The sequence below is a fragment of the Zingiber officinale genome, chromosome 4B (assembly GCF_018446385.1).
Source record: "Zingiber officinale cultivar Zhangliang chromosome 4B, Zo_v1.1, whole genome shotgun sequence".
In the NCBI taxonomy this organism is placed as follows: Eukaryota; Viridiplantae; Streptophyta; class Magnoliopsida; order Zingiberales; family Zingiberaceae; genus Zingiber; species Zingiber officinale.
The window spans coordinates 44,348,470-44,366,547 of NC_055993.1; positions in this window are offsets into that span (position 1 = coordinate 44,348,470).

Consider the following 18,078-nt stretch of genomic DNA (forward strand, 5'->3'; position numbering starts at 1 on the left):
ATCAAATGATTGGCTCTAGGGCTCTAACTAACAACCGCCGGTCTGCGATTTCCGATCCATCCCTTCATCATTGACGTCTGCAATTTTTTCGGCGTTCCGCTCGGCAGCCTAGTTCCCAACACTTTCCGCCTTCTGTGCGGTGTAGTCGTCTTATTTAAAATCCATAATATTCCCCTCCGGCCGGAGGTCTTCTATTACTTCTATTACCCTAATCAGTCCGAGCCGGGCACTTACATGTTCTAGGCTCGACCCGGCTTGGTTTTCTTCAATAAACTTCCTTCCTCCAATAAGCATTGGAAAGAATTTTACTTTTACATTCACCTCCCCGAGCGGGCTTCCTTCTGAACCCAATGGCAGACTAGAAATCCTCTCTCCCCAGAACTCAAAAGATTCAAGACCCGACCAGATTATCTTCACGCCGCCAACATGCTTGTCGGTCTGCGCTTTGACATCAACAAATTCCTTCCAGAAGGGGTTATGTACATATTCGGCTTGAGTCCGATCAGAACCCCTCTCCCAAGCAGCTTCGGTAAGACCTTTATGTTGGTGCGGTTAGCACTAACGGTCTAACTCAGGTTTTGATGAATGACAAATCAGGTTAAGTTAGGTTTGTTGTTGTCTGACACTTTTATCAAGTGTGCAGGAAAAGTCCAGCTAGGTCGACGGGCTGACCGGATAGCTGGCGAGAAGTCCAAGCGGGTCGACGGGCTGACCGGACGCTTGGCAAGAAGTCCAGTTAGGTCGACGGGCTGACCGGATAGCTGGCGAGAAGTCCAAGCGGGTCGACGGGCTGACCGGACGCTTGGCGAGAAGTCCAGACGGGTCGACGGGCTGACCGGACGTCTGGCAGGTAAGTGAGGTAAGTCACTGGAAGGGAGTGACTGTGAGGACGCGTTCCCGGGAAGGGGACATTAGGTGTCGATCCGGCTTAGATCCATTTCGGATGTCTAAGTCGAGATCGTGACTAGATTCCGGTCTTGGAAAGACGGAATCTAAGTCATACTCTTTCTTATCCATCTATTGAACTTTAACTGTGCTAACAATCTGTTTTACAGGATACATATTTGCCTCGGACTAACCCTGTTTTGCAGGAAAAAGGAGCTTTCTGAAACAAGGTGGTCCGGGCGCCCGGAGGGGATCCGAGCGCCCGGAGGTCCGGGCGCCCGGAAGGCAAATTTCATCCAGCCGAGTCGTCGCCACGTGGAGCATCATGGTTCGTGCAGCTACGTCACGTTCCAGGCGCCCGGAAGGGATCCAGGCGCCCGGGACAGCATATAAAAGAAGCCCCAGGTAGGAGCTTCAAAGATATCAAGTCTTCACTGAGAACTTACTGCTTGCTCTGCTGCTCTACGCTCCTGCGACGCCACGAGGCTATTCCGACAAAGCGCTTTCTTAAAGTCTAACTCTTCTTCTCTTGTCGGTATTTTATTTCTGTCAATTCTTGTACTTATTTGTAATCTTCATTCGAATTGATAGTGATTGCCCAACGAAAGTACTCACGGAGTACGGGCCTTCGAGTAGGAGTCGTCACAGGCTCCGAACGAAGTAAAAAACACCTGTGTCTATTTTAGTTTTCCGTTGCGTTTATACTCATCTTTATCGAATCGATATTCACCCCCCCCTCTATCGAATCCAACGGTCTTACAAGTGGTATCAGAGCAGGTACCGCTCTGATTTGGTGCAACCACCAATCAGACAGGGGGAGAAAATTTTTTTTTAATTCCAAACTGATATTATTATCTTTTTGGAAGATTTTTTCCCGTTGCACTTAAAATCTAAATTGGTACAACACCAACTTAGAGTTTCTATTTTTTCCCGCACTACTAATCCAAGACGAAGTCTTGGGATTTTCTTTTTCCAGTTAATTTAGTGTGTGCAGGATAAGATGTCTCAACAAGAAGGCTTCAGCACAGTACGTCCTCCCCTATTCAACGGGGATGATTTTTCGTACTGGAAGAGGAGAATGAAGGTCTACATGAAGACAGACTACGACCAATGGATGAGCGTCACAAAGGCTTACAAAATTCCAGTAGACAACTCCGGGAAAATAGTAGACCCTGAAGAATGGACAAATGATTTAAAGAAAAAGGCATCAATTGAAAACAAAGCCATCAATACTCTACACTACGGACTAACACGAGAAGAACTGAACCGGGTCGGACCGCATGAAAACACTAAGGAGCTTTGGGATAAACTGATTGAGCTGCACGAAGGAACAAGCGACGCGAAGGTAACAAAAAGAGATTTGCTGTTAAACAAAATTTTTAATATAAAAATGCAGGAAGGAGAAACGGCAAGTCAGCTCCACGCGAGGGTCAAAGATATCCTCAACGGTCTCCACGCGATAGGCCACCAAATGGAGAACCGAGACTTAATAAGGTACGCGTTAAATGCTTTTCCGCGAAATAATTTGTGGGCATCAATTGTAGATGCCTACAAAATTTCAAAAAATTTATCTAAATTAAAATTGGATGAACTCTTCTGTGAATTAGAACTTCATGAGCAAACTAACGCCGGGGTCAAGAAAGGTGTAGCTTTATTCGCAGGTTCCTCTAAAGAAAAGAAGAACAAACCCGAATCTGAAGAAGATTCCGATCAAGACTCTGAAGACGAAGAACACCTGGTGAACCTGGTAAGGAAAATGTTCACCAGGAAAAAGAGAAGCTTCAGCAAACAGGATCTTCAAAAGATCAGTTCGCCAGCCGATTCAAGAAATGTCACATGTTTCGGATGTAACAAAAAGGGGCACTACAAGAACGAATGCCCAAGATTGAAACTTGACAAACCAAAGTCAACAAAGAAGAAAGCCCTCAAAGCAACATGGGACGATTTCTTCTCAGACGAATCGGAGGGAGAAAGGCAAAAGCACCAAAGTCACCTCGCGCTGATGGCTCGCAAAGCTGAAACGAATCGGAGGAATCGGAAGACGGGTCCGAACCCGAATCGAGCCACGAGTCCGCACTCGTTTCCGAAGGCTCCGAAGAGGTATACCTAAACTTAAATCGTAAATTCTTTAGAATTATCTCATGTTTAAATAAAAAATTAGTTAAATTGGAAAATGAAAATAAATCACTTCTTGAGGAAAATCAAAACCTCAAGGAACAATTAAAAAATTCGAATCCAACTCAAGATCGAACACTTGAGGAGGAGAATTTATCATTAAAAAATGAAATTAATAAGTTAAAAGAATTGTTGGAAAAATTCACAACAAGATCTAAAAATTTAGATTTAATTCTAAATAACCAAAAGGCATGCTATAATAAAACCGGACTTGGATATAAGTCAAACTCAAACAAAACCTTTAAATCATTATTAACCCAACACAAAGCAACTAAACATGCTTGGGTCCCGAAAGCGTGCTTAACCACACAAGTAGGACTTAATCAATTCTATATACCTAAAGATAAAATACATTATATAAACTTGAATAAATCAGATCAAAAACTAAAATATAAATTTAACTTAAAATCAAAATTCAAAACTCAACAAAACTTAGACTATCACCAAGTTGATTATAATTATAAAAAGAATCGACACAAACCCAAAATCTAAATTAATGGCCAATAAATCAGGGGGAGGCTCCAGAATAGCTGGCACCTCCAAAACTAACCTACCCGACAGGGTAATCCAAAAACAAACTAACCCGGCAGGGAAATTAGGATTAGTTGAAGAGAGACCAAGTTTAACTTGAATCATGGTACTGGTGAAGTTTTTTGATGATAGTACGTTTGGGAAGCTTGGGCATCGCATGCCTAGAAAGATATGGCTTCGATCTGGTGCATTTGGCCAAGTGGAACTGACCGAAGCTACCCTTAAACTAATCCTAACCAGTTAGACCAAGATTTAGTACTAAGTTCCATGGATAGGACTATTCGGAAAATTTCGAAAGGTTGGTTACTTCTAATGATGTCCATGTGACTCACCAAGCTTAGAAATTTATCCGAAGAATGCCTATTTGTGGAAACCAAAACTAAATCTGAATCTAACACAAGTTAAATCAAACTCTATAATTAAAAATCTAATTTCATCTCACAAAATCATAGGATTCCCTGATTGATAATATAGATCGGATGAGATGAATAAGGCTTAATTTTTTTAAAAAATTAATTTCAAACTTAAAAATTAAATTCAAAAATTTTAATTTTAAACTTTTCAAAATTTAATTTTAAACTTAAAAATTAATTTCAAAACTTTAATTTTAAACTTAAAAATTAATTTCAAAACTTTAATTTTAAACTTAAAAAATTAATTTCAAAACTTTAAACTTAAAAATTATTTTCAAAATTTTAAACTTAAAAACTAATTTCAAAAATTTTAATTTTAAACTTTTCAAAATTTAATTTTAAACTTAAAAATTAATTTCAAAACTTTAATTTTAAACTTAAAAATTAATTTCAAAACTTTAATTTTAAACTTAAAAATTATTTTCAAAATTTTAAACTTAAAAACTAATTTCAAAAATTTTAATTTTAAACTTTTCAAAATTTTAATTTTAAACTTAAAAAATTAATTTCAAAACTTTAAACTTAAAAATTATTTTCAAAATTTTAAACTTAAAAACTAATTTCAAAAATTTTAATTTTAAACTTTTCAAAATTTAATTTTAAACTTAAAAATTAATTTCAAAACTTTAATTTTAAACTTAAAAATTAATTTCAAAACTTTAATTTTAAACTTAAAAATTAATTTCAAAACTTTAATTTTAAACTTAAAAATTACTTTCAAAATTTTAAACTTAAAAATTAATTTCAAAATTTTAATTTTAAACTTAAAAATTAATTTCAAAACTTTAATTTTAAACTTAAAAATTATTTTCAAAATTTTAATTTTAAACTTAAAAATTAATTTCAAAATTTTAATTTTAAACTTAAAATTTTTTTTCAAAATTTAATTGTAAACTTAAAAACTATTTTCAAAACTTTAATCTCAATTAAAAAAAAAAAAAAAAAAGTCAAAAACCAGGGGCGGGCGCCCCTGGTATTCTCGTCGGGGGCGCCCGGAAGGGGTTCCAGGCGCCCCGCCCCAGCAACCCCGGGCGCTCGGAAAGGGTCCGGGCGCCCGGAGTGCCCTATAAATAAGGGGCAGCAGGCGCCCCCAACCTCTGCCCCACTCATTCTCACTTTTGCCAAGGTTCACTTTGAACCTCAGTGCGAAAGTACTCTAAATTAAAATCTTCGTGCGGTGAAGACGCTGTTGCGATTCAACCGAGGTCGTCAAATCTATATTTTTTCGATGGCTCCTCGGTAAAATATTCTTCCCCTCTCTAAAATAATTTTTTTTGTTGTTGTCTTCTAAATTTTTTTTATTTATTATTTATATACAGTAAGAAACGAACAAATACTGGTGCTGGACCCTCCAATGCTAGTACAGACCCTAGGTTTCCCACAGACGAACTTAGGATTAAATTTGAGTCCACCATCTATAAGGCCATTAGGACTACCTGCATAGACAGAGCGTTCTTCCTAAGGTCATGTCCCTCTGCCTTAGAGGTTATAGGCCACTACAATTTAAGGAACCTTGTAGAATGTACCAGTCCAATAAACATAAGTCTATGTGCCGAATTTTGCAATAACTTAGTAAAAGTAGATGACTTCACCTATACCACTAGGGCAGCAGGCACTGATATCGTATTTTCCCCTACGACTATCCGAGAGTTTTTAGAGTTGCGTCCTTCTACTTGCCCCTTTTTGTGCTATCCTCCGAGGGATCTACCGTTCGACGATCCCTACTCACATATTACTCTCGATACGATGTATTCGTATTTTTTTGGGGGAGAGAGAGATCCCACTGTGACACAGTTTAGGTCAGTAGAACTTAGAGTCCAGGACTACGCTCTTTATAGGGTTGTAGTTCTTTGCATTTTACCACTGACCACTCGGGACATCGCTGTGATGCGCCCATTCCATTCATTCCTACTTTATGCCCTGATTCATAGGTTGGAGATTGACATTAGCCTACATATCTTCTCCACCATCATTTACGCAGCCGGATACGTGACTGACAGTCGAGTCCATATGCCATTTGGTCACATTCTGACAGCCTATATGTCCTCACTGCACATTGATGTCACTAGAGGAGACGTGGCCCATATGACCGAGTTCGATGTTATATCCTCTCGGAACTTTTCCCTAGCCGGCATCCAGGTAGATAGAGATGACGGGACTATGACTTGGCGGAGGGGGGCACAGCACCAGCCCGATCCAGACGCACAGATGGACGAGTTCATGCTCGCACTATTTCCGGAGGAAGCCGCACCGGCTCCACCACCACCCCCACCACGACACGCTCCCCGCACTCTAGCCGACCGTATGACCGGACTAGAGAGAGCCATGGCGAGTCTCCAGCAGGAGAACTCCGATTTTCATCGGGACATACGGCGAGAGGTTACCGAGTTACGAGCTGCCGGGGACACCCGCCACACTGAGCTGATGGCACTTCTTCGATCCTTGGGATCTGGACCACCCCCTTCATCATCTCAGTAGCTTTAGTGATGACCTACTTCTGTAGCTACACTATTTGTAAAATATTTTGGATTTATCTAGTGACATTTCAAACTTACATTGAATATGTTCTATCTCAATAGCCTAGGAAATTTCAAAAATCCTTTCAAAAATGATTTTATCAACTTATAGGCTAAACTTGTTTGTTTTCAAAATTTCCATTCTTAGACTTTCAAAAACAGTTTTGGCCTTAGACTAAGTTTACATCCTTAGAAAGCATGTACCCATAGGACTAGTTTTTGAGCATCTCACCAACACCCTAGGGTTACCTTGCTTGTGTTTGACAAACATAGAAAGGGGTGAGATGCATAGGCCAACTGTCTAGACTTAAGATGCTTATTTCAGTGCATCAGCATAAGTCTGGACGTTAAATACAAATCAGATATTAATCAGATTAAAGTTCATCAGTCAAGTCAAACACTGACTGATTATAATTAACTTAATCTGACTAACCTAGTGAACGCTACTATCTTCTGATAGTTAGTTAGTACCTAATTGGTTAGACAGCTGGTTAGAGATAGGTATCAAATTCAGGGGGAGAAATATAACTATTTAGTTTTCCAAATTGAATTTTAAACTTAATTTTGAAAATCAAAGTTTAAAAACAACTTGTTTAAAAACTGACTTTTTCAAGTATTTTAAACCCTTTTTTGAATCTAACACCTTTTTGAAAATTTGATTTTGGAGAACAAATTTTATAAACACATTCTAAAAATATGTTCTTACTTTTACCAAACTCCTTTGAAAACTAAAAGTAAAGATTTAAACTTAATTTTACTTTGAAAATTGTCCTGAGTCTAGTTCTTAAAAATTTGATTTTACTCAATTTTGACAATTTGATTTGAAGGATAAATCTTACAAAATTTAGTTTACAAACTAAGCTTCTCAAAATTATTTTTCTTGATTTTGAAAGTTGAATCTTGTACAATTAGTTTAAAACTTAGTTTTGGAATTTTGGTGTTGAAAACTTATGTTTATATAGCATTTCAAACTTATGTTGAAACTTGTTTTGAAATTTTTTTTGAAATTTAGTCCTTATACACTTCTGTTTGAAAATTAACCTATCTACACTTAGCATTTTTTTTAAAAAACTAAAAGCTAATGCTTTAAACAAGTTTTCAAACTTTATACTCCCCCAAGTCAATTTGATCTTTTCTTGGATTTAAAAACTCAGTTATTTTTCAAGGTCTTATTGTTTTCAGTAATTCTCACTATGTTTGTTTACCCTCATTTTTTGATGTATGCCAAAGGGGGAGGGTTAGGTTGGTTAAGTTAGAGCAACCTAATGCAAACTTGAAAAACTAACTTAAACCTTAAAAACCTCAATAATCATGCTTGATTCTTACATATTTTTTTATCACTAACTTAACCAGGTTGTCATTCCATCAAAAAGGGGGAGATTGTTGGTGCGGTTAGCACTAACGGTCTAACTCAGGTTTTGATGAATGACAAATTAGGTTAAGTTAGGTTTGTTGTTGTCTGACACTTTTATCAAGTGTGCAGGAAAAGTCTAGCTAGGTCGACGGGCTGACCGGATAGCTGGCGAGAAGTCCAAGCGGGTCGATGGGCTGACCGGACGCTTGGCAAGAAGTCCAGTTAGGTCGACGGGCTGACCGGATAGCTGGCGAGAAGTCCAAGCGGGTCGACGGGCTGACCGGACGCTGGCGAGAAGTCCGAGCGGGTCGACGGCTGACCGGACGCCTGGCAAGGAGGTAGTCACTGGAAGGGAGTGACCGTGAGGACGCGTTCCGGAAGGGAACATTAGCGTCGATCCGCTTAGATCCATTTCGGATGTCTAAGTCGAGATCGTGACTAGATTCCGGCCTTGGAAAGACGGAATCTAAGTCATACTCTTTCTTATCCATCTATTGAACTTTAATCGCTAACAACTGCTTTACGGATACAGATTTGCCTCGACTAACCCCTGCTTTGCAGAAAAAGGAGCTCGAACAGGTCCGGCGCCGAGGATCCGGCGCTGAGGTCCGCGCCGAAGGATCCGGCGCCGGAAGGTAAATTTCATCCAGCCGAGTCGTCGCCACGTGGAGCATCATGGTTCGTGCAGCTACGTCACGTTCCAGGCGCGGGACAGCATATAAAAGAAGCCCCAGGTAGGAGCTTCAAAGATATCAAGTCTTCACTGAGAACTTACTGCTTGCTCTGCTACTCTACGCTCCTGTGACGCCACGAGGCTATTCCGACAAAGCGCTTTCTTAAAGTCTAACTCTTCTTCTCTTGTCGGTATTTTATTTCTGTCAATTCTTGTACTTATTTGTAATCTTCATTCGAATTGATAGTGATTGCCCAACGAAAGTACTCACGGAGTACGGGCCTTCGAGTAGGAGTCGTCACAGGCTCCGAACGAAGTAAAAAATACCTGTGTCTATTTTAGTTTTCCGCTGCGTTTATACTCATCTTTATCGAATCGATATTCACCCCCCCTCTATCGAATCCAACGGTCTTACACTTTACTCGTACCTTTGCTTTGATTGCTAACTGATTTTCTCCTTTTTCATTTGCAGCTAATATTGTCATGGAGTCGGTGATGGATGGCATTTTGAAGAGGAAGGCGGCGACACTTGAAAACCATTAGAAGGTCCTAGTGTAATTAGGTATTAGTTTATCTTAACTATATAATTACACAAGTACACTTAAAGTGTATTGAGTAGGACCATTAGAAGTCATTTCTTTTATACTGACTTTATAAAAGAACAAAGACCTCAGTTATTATGGAAGTGTGTGCTCTTAATCCTAATATAATAACAAGCACATATATTTGATATTTATTTCTTTAATTTATCAATGGGTGAGATTTAGTTCGATAAATCAATAAGCCTGATAAGTTGGGAAATGATATCACTTATAGTGTGTGTTGTTGATTATAGAAGGAAACTGTGACCTAGTGATCTAGGTTGATAATGTCCCCAAGAGAAGCTCATAAGGATTGTCATGTTAAACCCTGTAGGTGGACTTAGTCCGACATGACGATAAGGTTGGGTGGTACTACTCTTGGACTAAGATATTAATTAAATGAGTTGTCAGTAACTCACTTAATTAGTGGACATTCGACATCTTAAACATAGGGAGACTAACACACTCATAATAAGAAGGAGCCCAAAAATGTAATTTGGGATTGGTGCGGTAGTTCAATAATAATTCTTTAGTGGTATGAATTATTATTGATGAAGTTAAGTTGTGTGTTCGGGGCGAACACGGGAAGCTTAATTTCATCGGGAGACCAAAACCAATTCCTTATCTCGGTCCCTATCGTAGCCTCTTGTATATAGAGATTTATACCCACCACATAACCACCTTCTTACCCACTTTTGGTGGCCGGCCAAGCTAGCTTGGAACCCAAGCTAGGGCCGGCCAAGACCCAAAGGTTGAGCCAAGTTGGAGGCCGACCAATGCTTGGAGTCTAATCATGATGTGGCCGACCACATCATATTAAAAAGGATTTTATTTATAATTTTTTTTTTATGTGGATTCCATGGTTTTAAAAGAGAGTTTAAAATTTAAATCTTTTCTTTTATAGCTTTCTACAAAGGATTAAGAAAAGATTTGAAATCTTTCCTTATTTGTAAATTGAAAGGTAGATTTTAATTTTGAGAAAACTTTCCTTTTTTAACCATGTTCATGTTTTAAAAGAGAGTTTAAAAAATTAAATATTTCTTTTATTAGTTTCTACAAAAGATTAAGAAAATATTTTATATCTTTCCTTATTTGTAGATTGAAAGGAGATTTTAATTTTTAGAGATAACTTTCTTTTTTGGAAATCATCCACATGTTTAAAAGAAAGATTTTAATTTATAAAATTTCCTTTTTATAATCCACCATGAAGGGAAAAATTATTGGAGAAATTTTTTATTAATTTCTAGAGACAAATTAGGAAGTTTTAATTCTTGTATTAATTAAAACTCTCATTGTTTTATTTTTAATAGTGGCCGACCATTACAAATTGAGAAGAGAAAATTATTTTTAATTAAATAAATTTTTATTTTCATAGCATAAGAATTAAGGAAGTTTTTATTTAAATTTCCTTATTTGTCAAGACCAAGGATTATAAAAGAGGGGGTAGAGGTGCCTTCATGGCTAACAATTCTATTCTTTTTCTCTCCCTCTTTTCCTTGGTTTGGCCGGCCATAGATGTCACGCCCCGGGGAACTCCCTGTCCGAAGAAATTTCGGCATCATCTCCCCTGTACGGCGGACAATTTGAAACTTTACTACATCACCATATACCTCAGCCACATGCGGCTGGAATAATAACAATAATAGACAAACAATCACACATACATCCACGCAGTTTATATTAATTTCGGCCTTTGGCTGACACAACCACGCAGTTTAATAAGAAATGCTAAGAAGACTCAAAATCCACCCTACTCAACTACTCTCATAAAACGCAAATCCGACGATAAGATCAAATTACCTCTTCTGCCATCTAGGCAGGCATGCAGTAAAATAAATCCAAATAAAAATCCATCGACAAGTACAATCCATACAAGCTCCAAGTATCAAAACAAAACATGTCTAAACATAGTCTAATAAAGAAGAAAACCAAAAGATCAATAAGCCCTCGTGGTCTGCAAGGGACTAGCAACTGGAACTCTCTCCTGACAGTATCAACCTGAAAATAATAACGGAGGCGGGGGTGAGTCCAACGCTCAGCGGGTAACAACTGATATACATAGTAAGGAAGTAACATCTAGCACTAATCATGCGTACAGTCTCCTGACGTAATAAAGGTAAATGCAAACTGAAACATACAGGAGAATACTGTACTAACCAGGATCTGGTACAAGGATAAACAGTCCGTGAGGTATAGAAATCCTGTATGCATGTCAAGCATGGACATCCAACCAATATGCAGCAAATAAATGCAGCAAACACAATCACAAGAAATAAATGCATCAATGAGTGTGATGCCAATGCAGTCATGGTCACCCCTGACGCCAGTCAGCCACCTCACACACAATGGTGGGATTGAGTGGGTAGGGCTGTGACAACTGTGCACTCTGCATCACTACTCTTGATGAGTGACTGAGTGGACGGGATGCTGTCGGATCACACACATACTCCTACCCCAAATCATAAATGGGGGAACGCAATGCTCTCATCTCCCGGTACACGATGACGGGGAGGGATCTCGACGTGCTACCATGCTGCAATCACACTACCCATGTGATGGTAGCTACTCGGAAAACCTAGAGGTTCCACTGTACAAAAATTTTGTACAAAGGTCTGAACCTTTTCCTAGCTACCATGTGTTCTTTTAAATTAAATTTTGGATCGCCTGCGAAACTTAACACGTTTGATCCAAAACTTAATCTATTTGTTCTTTTAGGTGTTGACTTGGATCTCCTGTGGAACTTAACACGTTCGACCCAAGTCACCTTAAGTTATTAATTCCATTAAATATTAATTTCCATAATTGGTTCCCAGTACTGACGTGGCGAGGCACATGGCCTTCTTGGATATGGGAGCAACCACCACCGACTAGACAAAACCTTTTATGGAAAGCTAATATTTAATTTCCTAAAATAACTTTAGGTTAACCGAAAAGAACAATCAAATCACAAGGAAAAGAAAAACAAAAGAACACTATATCGAAAACAAATTCGAAACTCTAGAATCGTATGCCTCTTGTATTTAGTATTATTTCCAAAAATAACTAGTATGATGCGGAAACAAAAATTACTAGTTTTACCTTTTAGAAAGACCTCTTGATCTTCTACCGTATTCCTCTTCTAACCTCGGACGTTGTGTGGGCAACGATCTTCCGAGATGAGAACCACCAAACACCTTCTTCTTCCTTACAAGTTTCGGCCATCAAAACTTCTCCTAGGATGAAGAGGTTCGGCCACCACCACCATGCTCCAAGGGATGCTAGAAAAGAGGCTTCTTTTCTCTCCTTCTTCTCCTTATTAGATCCGGCCGCCAAAGATATCTCCACCATGAGAAGGTTTTGGGCCACACAAAGGAGAGGAGAGGAAAGAAAGGGCCGGCCACACCCAAGGAGAAAAGAGAGGAAAAATAGAATAGAGTCGTTCACCTTGAAGCTTCCTCTACACCCTCTTTTATAATCCTTGGTCTTGGCAAATAAGGAAAATTTAATAAAAACTTCCTTAATTCTTTTGCCATTGAAAAGGAAAATTTATTTAATTAAAATAATTTTCTCTTTTCAAATTATAATGGCCAGCCACTCTTCTCCCCAAAACAAGGAGAGTTTTAATTAAAACAAAAATTAAAACTTCCTAATTTGTTTCTAGAAATTTATAAAAATTTCTCCAATAATTTTAATCCCTTCATGATTGGTTAATAAAAAGAAATTTTATAAATTAAAATCTTTCTTTTAAACATGTGGATAATTTCCAAAAAGGAAAGTTATCTCTAAAAATTAAAATCTCCTTTCAATCTACAAATAAGGAAAGATATAAATCTTTTCTTAATCTTTTGTAGAAACTAAGAGAATTTTTAATTTTTAAACTTTCTTTTAAATCTTGAATATAATTAAAAGGAAAGTTTTTACCAAAATTAAAATCAATCTTTTAATCTACAAATAAGGAAAGAGATTTTAACTCTTCTCTTAATCTTTTGTAGAATCTTATAAAAGGAAGGATTTAAATTTTTAAACTCTCTTTTAAATTATATTATCCACATAAGAAAAATTTTAAAATTAAAATTCCTTTTTATTTTAATAGGGACGGCCACATGAATTCACCCATGAACATACCCATGGCCGGCCCTAGCTTGGTCTCCAAGCTAGCTTGGCCGGCCCCTATAGGATGGGTAAGAAGGTGGGTATAGTACTCTATAATTAAGAGGCTACGATAGGGACCGAGAGGAGGAATTGGTTTTGGTCTCCCGATAAAATTAAGCATCCCGTGCTCGCCCCGAACACACAACTTAATTTTATCAATAATAATTCATTCCACTAGAGAACTATTATTGAACTACCGCACCAATCCCAAATTACATTTTGGGCTCCTTCTTATCATGAGTGTGTTAGTCTCCCTGTTTTAACAAATGTCCACTAATTAAGTAAGTTACTGACAACTCACTTAATTAATATCTAGCTCCAAGAGTAGTACCACTCAACTTCATCGTCATGTCGGACTAAGTCCACCTGCAGGGTTTAACATGACAATCCTTATGAGCTCCTCTTGGGGACATTCTAAACCTAGATCACTAGGACACAGTTTCCTTCTATAATTAACAACACACACTATAAGTGATATCATTTCCCAACTTATCGGGCTTATTGATTCATCGAACTAAATCTCACCCATTGATAAATTAAAGAAATAAATATCAAATATATGTGCTTGTTATTATATTAGGATTAAGAGCACACACATCCATAATAACTGAGGTCTTTGTTTCTTTATAAAGTCAGTATAAAAGAAACGACCTCTAATGGTCCTACTCAATACACTCTAAGTGTACTAGTGTAATTATATAGTTAAGATAAACTAATACCTAATTACACTACGACCTTCCAATGGTTTGTTCCTTTCCATTATGGTCGTGAGCTACTGTTTATAATTTATAAGGTACTGATAACATGATCCTCTGTGTGTGACACCACACACCATGTTATCTACAATATAAATTAATTGAACAACTACATTTATCATAAATGTAAACATTTGACCAATGTGATTCTTATTTCTAGATAAATGTTTATACCAAAAGCTAGGCTTTTAGTATACACTCTAACAATCTCCCACTTATACTAAAAGACTAAGCTGCCGTATCTGCTGCCATACATCTGATTCCCATGCCTTTCAAAAAGCTCTTGCCTTAAGGACCTTAGGTTATTATCTGATGTAATCTAGGCGGCAACAACCTCTCCTCGTTTATACGATTTCTCGTATTGGGTGGTACTTGCGCTCTATTGTGTTTTCTTACTTTATAGACTTATGGTTTCTTCAAGTTTGCTACTGCACCAATGTTATTACAATAAATTGTAATAATCTTTGGACAAACCAGAAATCATATCTAAGTCTATCTTGAGGTTATTGAGTCATTCAGCTTTTATGGCTATCTCAGAGCCTTGCCATATACTCAGCTTCTATGGTGGAGTCCAGAAAAACACCTATGCTTATCACTCTTCCATAGTTATGACTTTACCTCCTAAAATAAACACAAAACCCCGAGGTTGACTTATTATTGTCCCTATCCGATTGGAAGTCAAAATCCATGCAACCCACAGGGACTAAATTAACTGCCTTGTAAGATAGCATATAATCTCTAGTTCCTCTAAGGTACTTTAATATATGCTTTACTGCAGTCTAATGTCCTTGTCTAGGGTTACTTTGATATCTGCTAACTATGCCCTTGACAAAACAGATTTCTGATCTCGTGCATAGCATACATTAGGTTGTCTAACTGCCGAAGCATAAAGAACTGCCTATATGTCCTCAATCTCCTTTGATGTCATCGGAGACATCTCTTTAGATAAAGACACTCCATGCTTAAAAGGTAAGAAACCTTTCTAGGAGTTTTGCATGCTTAAAACGAGCAAGGATTTTTCTGATGTATCAAGCTTAGGATAAGTATATTTTTCTTGCGATCCTTTGATCTCAAAAATATATACATTCTCCCAAGTCCTTTATATCGAATTATTTGGACTACCATACCCTTACTTCTGACAACATTTTGATATTGTTTCCAACTACCAAAAATGTTATCTACGTATAGTACAAGAAATACCACCACGTTTCCATCACACCTTTTGTATACACAAGACTTATCCGTTTACTCAATAAATCCATAGGTCTGGATTACTTTGATAAACTGGATGTTCCAAGACCTTGAAGCTTTGCATCAGTCCATAGACTGATTGAGCTTGCACACAAGATACTCTTAGCCCTTTGCAATGAACCCTTCTGGTTGCTTTATATGGATGCTTTCTTCAAGACTTCCATTAAGGAATGTTGTCTTGACATCCACTTACCAAATAGATAAAAGAATCCGGATAGACTTAAGCATGGCTACCAGTGAAAAAATTTCCTTTTTCATCTAGCCTTGCTTTGAAAGTTTCTACCTTCCTGTCTATCCCTCTTTTCCTATTATAGACCTTTTTATACCCAAAGGCTTTTACACCATTTGGTGGTTCTACAAGCTTCCAGATTTTATTAGAATACATATATTCTAATTCTGTTATTCATTACTCTTTGCCAAGATATTGCATCTTTATCTTGGAGTGCTTCATCATATGTCCGGAGATCAGGTTCATGTCCTCCAGGGATCGAGTCCAAAAACTCTCCCAAAACATGAATCTTTTTAGGTTGCCTAACAACCCTCGCACTACGACAAGGCACTTTCTGCAATTGTGTATCATTTGTGATACGTGTTGCAGTTTCCTTATGGTATCTCATCTTGTACAATTGGTACTAGATTAGACATGTCTTTTATTATTTCCTTAAGAACAAATTTTCTTATGGGCACGTGGTTTATTACATAGTCCTTTTCTAAAAATCGGTCATTGATGCTAACAATGACCTTCTGATTTTTAAGACTATATACCTACTTTCATTTCTCTAGGATAACCCACAAACAAGTGAATTCCTGTCCAACTTATCATTGTCTCTCTTCAGCATATGTGCTGGACTACCCGAATCCTAATATGCTTCGAAATAGGCTTACGCCTATTCAACAATTCTATATGAGTAGAGAGTTCTAACTTTAGAAGGTACTATATTTACTTCCGTTTCCAGAGTATATCCTAAAAATGATTTTGGTAATATTCTAAATAACTCATCAATCTACTTATTTCCATAAGAGTCCTATACCTTCCTTTTTCTACACCATTCTGTTGGGGTGTACCAGGTGCAGTTAGTTGGAATTGAATCCCTACTTCTGATAAGTGACTCCTAAATTCTCCCAAGAGGTACTTGCCACTATGTTCTAACCATAGTGACTTTTACTTTAACATTTCTCCGCATCAGCCTTGTACTATTTGAACTAATCAAAGTACTTAGTCTTGCGGTACATTAAGTAAATTTATTTGTATCTTGAATAGTTGTCTATAAAATAGACGAAATATTCAATATTACCTCTTGTCTGGATAGTCATAGGATCACACAAATCAGAATGAACCAATTTCAATATATCTTTGACTCCATACCCCTTAAACTTAAAAGCTTCTTGGTTATTTTTTCTTCCAAGTAAGACTCACAGGTTGGAAAGATTTCCACTACCAATGAACCCAAAAGTTCATCAACTACCAATGAATCCTACTCAAGTTAATATAACCTAGCCTTAGATGCCAAAGATATTAATGGTTCATTTCCGAAGGTTGCTTTCTCTTAAAATTAGAAGATGTGTTACTAATTTCCATTTGTTGCATCGTGGGAGTTATTGGATTTATAAATTGCCAACCAACGTACCAGAACAGATAACTTCCCTCTTTTTCTTAATAACAACTTTGTTATTAAAAGAGGCAGAATATCAAGTTCTTTGAATAGTTTAGAAACTGAAAACTAGTTCTTTCTAAACTTGGTGCGTAAAGACAATTACTCAAAAATCCATGTTTTATTCTTATCAAAAGATAAACATCTCCCACTGCAACAGCTACCATTTTTATAGTAGTGCCCATGTGGACGGTGTTTTAATTTTCATTTAGTTGCCAGATTTCCTGGAACCCTGTAATGAATTGCGGACATGATTGATGGCATCTGTATCTACACTCCAGGTTCTAGTAGATAACACCACTAAACATGTTTCAACTAATGAATTAAATACACCTATATTGTTCTTAGTTCTAAGAAGACAGTCTACCTTAATGTCCAAGTCCTATTTCCAATCATTACAATTGGGACTACTAAGTCTTTTCTATAGTATAACAACTAGGGGATTGACAAACATTTTAAATCCTAAGAATCACAAAAATATTTGGTCAAGATCAATTCTTTAAAATCCCCATGAATTTTGTATGTCACGATAGTGTGGACGTATACAAAATCAAAGAGGAGATTTTATCCATTAATTTTATTATCTCGTCAACTTTACTTTATGACGAATAAAATTAATAGTTGATCTGTCTTTGATCAAATATTTGGTCAAAACTTTTTGAATTTAAAATAAAATATTGATTCCTCAAATATTATTTAAATTCACCAACACCTCAAACACCGTGAATTTTGCATGCCACGTTAGTGTGGACGTATATAAATTTAACATTTGTAAAAGGAGGGTTTTACCCATTAACTATCTTGTCAACGTATCTTTATGACAAATAAAATTATCTCAAACACCGTTAATTTTGTATGCCACATTAGTGTGGACATATACAAAATCAATCATTTGTAAGAGGGGTTTTAACCCTTTAATTTTATTATCTTGTCAACCTAGTTTTATGACAAATTAATAGTTGGTTTCATTTGGTCACACAAATAATAGTAGTGACTCCGATGGGGAGGATACTATTAGATGTGTCTAAGTGTATACCATTACTTGACACTAAGTCCATTAATAAGATTATGCCCCTTCCGTTGGGGAAGATCACACGCTCTTAATTAACTTCCTATAGTCATCCAAAAATGGAAGTCTGTTCTAGTGATCCACAAACAAGC